Here is a 7661-nt window from a genome sequence, read left to right as displayed (position 1 = left end):
TTGAATGTCCTTCCCTATAAGCATGCTGAAAGTCTGTTGTCAATTTGTTTACTGTAAAATAGCATTTTATCTGGTCAAACACATTTTTTCCAAAAGTTTAGTAAGAGTTGGTAACAGGCTGATTGGTCAGCTATTTGAGCCAGTTAATTCTTAATTAATTAGCTACCCCAACAACTTGATCATCCAACGACAAACACATATGGCATTGCATGTAGAGATTGATGACTCCACCTCCAATACATATTTTACGTAATTTTAGCAGAAGCTCTCATCCAGAGCGACTTACAGGAGCAATTAGGGTTACGTGCCTTGCTCAAGGGCACATCAACAGATTTTTTTTCACCTAGTCGGCTCAGGGATTCAAACCAGCGACCTTTCGGTTACTGGCCCAACACTGTTTACCGCTAGGCTACCTGCCGCCTACACGTTATACTTGAAAGCAGACATCCATGCAGCATTAGCAAGCATGAAAAAATGCATAACTTAAATATAAAATCATCTTTAAACATGGTAGGCTTGTCACTGGATTCGGGTCCACAGTCTTTCCTGGAGAACCTGTCTAAATGACTATCGCCCTGTAGCACTCACATCTGTAGCCATGAAATGCTTTGAAAGGCTGGTCATGGATTACATCAACACCATCATCCCAGACACAACGGTGGTAGGCCTGATCACCGACAACAATGAGACAGCCTATAGGTAGGAGGTCAGTGACCTGGCAATGTGGTGCCAGGACAACAACCTCTCCCTCAACGTCAGCAAGACAAAGGAACTGATCGTGGACTACAGGAAATGGAGAGGCGAGCACACCCCCATCCACATCGACAGGGCTGTAGTGGAGTGGGTCAAGAGCTTCAAGTTCTTTGGTGTCCACATCACTAAGGAATTAACATGGTCCACACACACCAACACAGTTGTGACGAAGGCATGACAACGCCTCTTCCCCCTCAGGAGGCAGACAATATTTGGTATGGGCCCTCAGATCCTCAAAAGGTTCTACAGCTTCACCATTGAGAGCATCTTGACTGGCTGCATCACCGCTTGGTATGGCAACTGCTTGGCATCCGACCGCAAGTACGTACAGCCCAGTACATCACTGGGGCCGAGCTCCCTGCCATCCAGGACCTCTATACCAGGCGGTGTCAGAGGCTCTAAAAATTGTAAAAGACTCCAGTCACCCAAGTCATAGACTTTTCTCTCTGCTACCGCACGGCAAGCGGTACCGAGGCACCAAGTCTGGAACCAACAGGACCATGAACAGCTTCTACCCCCAAGCCATAAGACTGCTAACTAGTTAACCAAATAGCTACCCAGCCTACCTGCATTGATCCTTTTTGCACTAATTATTTTTACTCATCACATACACTGCTGCTGTTTATTATCTATCCTGCTGCCTAGTCACTTTACCCCTACCTATATGTAATGTACATTTCTACCTCTATTACCTCGTAACACTGCACATTGACTCGGGACTGGTACCCCGTGTATATAATAGCTAAGTTATCGTTACTCATTATGTATTTATTCTTTGTGTTATATACACTACCGGTCAAAAGTTTTAGAACACCTACTCATTCAAGGGTTTTTCTTTATTTGTACTATTGTCTACATTGTAGAATAATAGTGAAGACATTACAACTATGAAATAACACATATGGAATCATGTAGTAACCAAAAAAGTGTTAAACAAATAAAAATGTATTTTTTGTTTGAGATTCTTCAAATAGCCACCCTTTGCCTTGATGACAGCTTTGCACACTCTTGGCATTCTCTCAACCAGCTTCACCTGGAATGCTTTTCCAACAGTCTTGAAGGAGTTCCCACATATGCTGAGCACTTGTTGGCTGCTTTTCCTTCACTCTGCGGTCCGACTCATCCCAAACCATCTCAATTTGGTTGAGATCGGGGGATTGTGGAGGCCAGGTCATCTGATGCAGCACTCCATCACTCTCCGTCTTGGTAAAATAGCCCTTACACAGCCTGGAGGTGTGTTGGGTCATTGTCCTGTTGAAAAACAAATGATAGTCCCACTAAGCCCAAACCAGATGGGATGGCGTATCGCTGCAGAATGCTGTGGTAGCCATGCTGGTTAAGTGTGCCTTGAATTCTAAATAAATCACAGACAGTGTCACCAGCAAAGCACCACCACACCATAACACCTCCTCCTCCATGCTTTACGGTGGGAACTACAAATGCGGAGATCATCCGTTCACCCACACCGCGTCTCACAAAGACAAAGGTTGGAACCAAAAATCTCCAATTTGGACTCCAGACTTAGGACACATTTTCACCGGTCTAATGTCCATTGCTCGTGTTTCTTGGCCCAAGCAAGTCTGCTCTTCTTATTGGTGTCCTTTAGTAGTGGTTTCTTTGCAGCAATTCGACAATGAATGCCTGATTCACACAGTCTCCTCTGAACAGTTGATGTTGAGATGTGTCTGTTACTTGAACTCTGTGAAGCATTTAATTGGGCTGCAATTTCTGAGGCTGGTAACTCTAATGAACTTATCCTCTGCAGCAGAGGTAACTCTGGGTCTTCCATTCCTGTGGCGGTCCTCAGGAGAGCCAGTTTCATCATAGCGCTTGATGGTTTTTGCGACTGCACTTGAAGAAACTTGAAAAGTTCTTGAAATTTTCCGTATTGACTGACCATGTCTTAAAGTAATGATGGACTGTCGTTTCTCTTTGCTTATTTGAGCTGTTCTTGCCACAATATGGACTTGGTCTTTTACCAGATAGGGCTAACTTCTGTAATTCTAACTTGCTAAATTCTGTAATAATTTACACATAATCCACATACAGTATGTACACTATAGGTACAGCCAAAACAGAACAATTACACACCTAGTGAAGGTATAAGCAGAAGCTGCCCATGGCAAATTCCACCTAGTGTACTCCTAGTCCTACTTTTGGTCATCTGAATATTCAATTCAGGACGGTTTATATACAATTCAAAATGACAACAAATAACTAGAGGGGCTTCTACAAGGCTTATATTCGGAAAGTAGTAGTCATATTAGCATTTATTTGTAGTTTGCAGTCATAGACTGAGTTGTAGACCAATTTACAATCACACATTTCAATCAACAAGACAACAAGGCTATACTAATTACAGATTTTTCCAATTGTTAACACACGTTTGCTGAAACTACATCTCAGGTAATCAAAACTCTAAAGACAAAACACAAAACAGTTAGCCAATTTCCCCAAACCCCACAGACATCTTGCAGAATGAAACACAGCAATCAAAATCATGTACTCCATGCTCAAAATGAAACTGCATACAAATGAGACACACACATCAAATGAATCTAACTTAGTGACAAACGACATCACACTAATGTGACATATTCAAAACACTACTATCAGAACCTATTTCAGTGTAAATACTAAGATTTTGTTGTTACACTGTATATTGTTTGTGTGTACTCAAACAAGAAAGGAACACAAATGCAAAAAAGTTTTATAACATGACTCAATACATGTCAAACAGCATACTGTAAGCACACATGCAGTAAAAATGCAAACATACAGTACTTATATTTTGCATATGCAAAGGAAGAAAAATAGGCTTATTTGTACTACTGTACTGTATGTTAGATCAATTGTATGGAATAGATAAAGAAACTGTCAAAATACAGTAAAATCAAAATCACAAGTCAAGAAACAAATACTCCATTGTGAAAAAAAAAAAAGCATGCATGTCTGTTGTATTGGTCCAGCCACAGATTTTAATCAACATCACAGGCGATATTCTCCTTGGACAGACAGTGGGGGAAATGTCTTCTGGCATGACGCATCCACCCCTGACAGGACTCTTCCATTGCCTGGAGAAGGGGCATATGTTCATGGGGTTTACGATCATACACCTTCCACCGCCTTGCTGAAAACAACTCCTCAATGGGGTTGAGAAATGGGGAATATGGTGAGAAATTGAGAATTTTAAACGTGGGATGGTCATTGAACCAATTTCGGACCTAAGCAGTCCGATGGAAACTCACGTTGTCCCAAATTAGAACAAACCTTTGCTGCTCAGGATCACCTGGCCCTCTCTGCTCTGGCTGAAAAGATTGTCATGTAAGGTGTCCAGGAAATTAAGGAGATGGGCAGTGTTGTATGGTCCAAGGGTAGCATGGTGGTGGAGGACCCCATTGTGGCTCATAGCTGTTCATATGGTGACATTTCTCCACGCTGGCCAGGTACCTTAATGATGACACGTTGACCAATGATGTTCCTTCCTCTCCTCCTCGTCTTCGCTAAATTGAATCCAGCCTCATCTATGAATATGAGTTCCTGGGGGATGGGACTTGCATCCAACTCCATGATTCTCTGAAATGACAGTAAATACTGTAATTGCTGTATAGTAAAGTTCACTGGCAACATCAAAGAGTCTCTAATGTTTCTAACTAGCACATTACTTACTTGCTCATATTCATACCGTTTATCCTTCACTCTTTGGGAATTCCTTTCAAATGGGACACTGTAGATTTGCTTCTTCCAGAGAGGGTGTTTCTTAAGGTTGATAAGCTCACTCTGATGTTATGGAAGTTGGCAGGGTTTTCAATCATCTGTTGTTTGATTTCCCGCAGTCTTACGGCATTATTTTCAACTACCATTTGCACAATGGCAGCCTCCTGTTCGTCTGTAAATAGACGCGTTCTACCACCACGTGGTGGTCGTCTTTCAGTTCTACAAAAACAGAATAGCATACAGTACAGTAAACACTACAGTAATACAGTATACAAGATAAACATGTTACAAAGTAGTGTAGCTCCCAATTTCATACATACAGTAATACATGAAACATTTACTTTGTTTCCCCTTACAGTATGTATTGGAATCTACAGTATTTACTGTGTTTTATGTTGTACTACTGTCAAGTAGTAAAAGTAGTAGATAGGTCCGATGTCTGCAGTACATACTGTACCTATTCTCATTTCGGAACGTCCGGATGCTCCAGTGAAGTGGTTCAGATTGGGCTGCACTCTCTGCCCAGCCTCTCTCAAGGTCAAACCATGGTTGACCACATGGTCCACCACAGTCGCCCGAATTTCAGAGATTACTCTCCTTGTTCTTGGTCTTGATCAATTGGTAATTGAGCTTAGCTTGTTGAACAGTGTTGCTTTTCATTTGCACACAAGATATTTTAGTTGTGAAGGTTGTGCCAAAGGTAGAGAATTGTGTGTTGTGTTTTGCCAAATGTTTGTTGTAGAATTGCAATCTGAGTGTAAAGCAAAACATGTACCAGTAGTATTGCAGATTCGGTGTATGGTTCTGCTAAATGAGTTACAGGTTTCGGTCAATGTGCCTCATGGGCCAGTTTTCGTGTGTAAACAATTGGGGAAAACTGTAATATAGTCAGTTCTGTGGTGCAGACAGCTGTGGATTGATGGTGATGTCAGAGACTCTGTTGCTCTGATGACCCAAGAGATGAAAAGCACAGGTGTTGCTACTGTTGGCAAGCTGGGAGAGAACATTTGAATGTATTAAATTTGTCTTCCAGCCATTTGAGCTCATTATAAAGTGGCTTCAAATCAAATTATATATGATATCATTGATAGCAATGGGAATTTTATTTGGTTTGAAACACCGTGCACAAAGTATGGGAACATGTGTACAAATCATAATTGCAATCCGTTACTGGCAGCAATTCCAACAGAATATAAGAAAAAGTTAAGGGAAAGAAACTAGAAAATGTTTGTTTGTAGAACTCACATTAAATCTCACAGATGGTTAACTACACATAAAATCAATAAAGACATGCACCATTTTTCATTTGGAAAACAACAAATTGGTTGCCATCCCACTCAAATTCCATTCTTACTGGGAAGAGCAGTTTGATACTACCATCCCTTGGAAACAGGTTTTTGGTTTGATTTATAAAACAACATTAGACTCCACAATCCGAATGTTTCAGTTGAAGATATTGTACACATTTCTGGCTACTAACAAGATGTTACAGATATGGGGCATCAAAGAATCCCCTTTGTGCCGTTTTTGTTGTGTGGAAGTGGAGGATTTGTTAAATATTTTCTGTTATTGCCCCATAGTGTCTCCCTTTTGGGCAAATGTACAACAAGGGTTACTCCCTGTTTTACATGATTTTGTTATCTCTCCACAAACATTTATATTGGGGGACAGACGCAACATGATATACAATCTCTTGATTCTGCTGGGGAAGATTTTAATTTTTAAAACTCAGAAAACTAATATGTTAGTATTGGATTCTTTCAAAATAACTGTTAAACACTATTATACACAAAAAAAATTACTGATAAGTGGGACCAAATAACATGTCAAGAGGGATGGGCCGGATTTCATATACAAAGGAACGGTGCTCCTGACCGGCAGTCATATGACAATTCTAGTTGTTTTTTGTTTTTGTTTGTTGAGTTGTATTTATTGTGGCTGTAAATATTTTTTTGTATGTAATTCGTGTTTATGTCCTTTCATAGTTTGTTAGGGTAATTGCTTGCGTCCACCACACAGAGGTAGTGGGCTGAAGAGGGTGGGGTGTTCTGGGGGAAGTGTTTGGCGGGTAGTCTGGGGGACCATGAAGCTTTAGCTCCCACTTCCCTATTGTGGGATGGTTATTTGTAACGGCTGTCAATGGTATTACATGCCTACGACAGATTTTTGGGGGACAAAGACAAGGAAATAAATACCCCCCCCCCCCCCCCCCCAGAAAGACAAAAAAAAGACATCTCCTTGCAATAATAGAATAATAAATAAAACATTTAACATTAAATAGTTTGGTCCCCAAAATGTGTATGGGGGGGAGGGGGTGGAGGAGGGTAAAAAAGTAATAATAATAATCATATTTGTCACATGCGCCGAATACAACGGGTGTAGACTTTACCATGAAATGCTTGCTTACGAGCCCTTCCCAACGATGCAGAGTAAAAAAAAAATAATACAAATAAAAATAGTAACACAAGAGGAATAAAATACTATCACGTTTCAGGAGAAGACCCAGATGCAGACAGTGTCGATGTAACAAAAGTTTATTACAAAAACAGGAGAAGGCAAACGACAGGTCAAGGGCAGGCAGACGTCAGTAATCCAGATCAGAGTCCAAAAGGTACAGAACGGCAGGCGGTCTCAGGGTCAGGGCAGGCAGAGGTCAATAATCCAGGGTGGTTTGACAAGATACAGAATGGCAGGCAAACTCAGGGTCAGGGCAGGCAGAACGGTCAAAACCGGGAAAACTAGAAAACAGGAATTTATGAAAGACAGGAGCAAGATGTCACGACTTCCTCCAAAGCCGCCTCCTCTCCTTGTTCGGGCAGGCTTCGGCATTCGTCGTCACCGGCCTTCTAGCCACTGCTCCTCATCTCATCATTCCATTTGTATTGTCTTGTTTATTACACACACCTGGTTCATATCCCTTCATCAGTACCTGTATAAGTGTTCTCTCTAACCCCTTGTCTTTGTGTGTGATTGTTTATTGTGGAGGTTACATTAGCTCGGTGGAGCTATGTTGTATTTTGCATTGCCGGGATATTCACCTGTGTGCCTTGTTGTTTTCCAGTGCGCCATAATTCCGCACTGGAGTGTTTTACGCATAGCTGCGTACCGCTGTGTTACGGAATAAACCATTTATTCTGCCATTTACCCTCCTGCGCCTGACTCCTTTTAAATCACTCACCACACAAGAGGAA

Source organism: Coregonus lavaretus (assembly GCF_964263955.1).
Source record: "Coregonus lavaretus genome assembly, chromosome: 23".
NCBI classification, from domain to species: Eukaryota; Metazoa; Chordata; class Actinopteri; order Salmoniformes; family Salmonidae; genus Coregonus; species Coregonus lavaretus.
Note: the sequence above shows the minus strand (reverse complement) of the source record.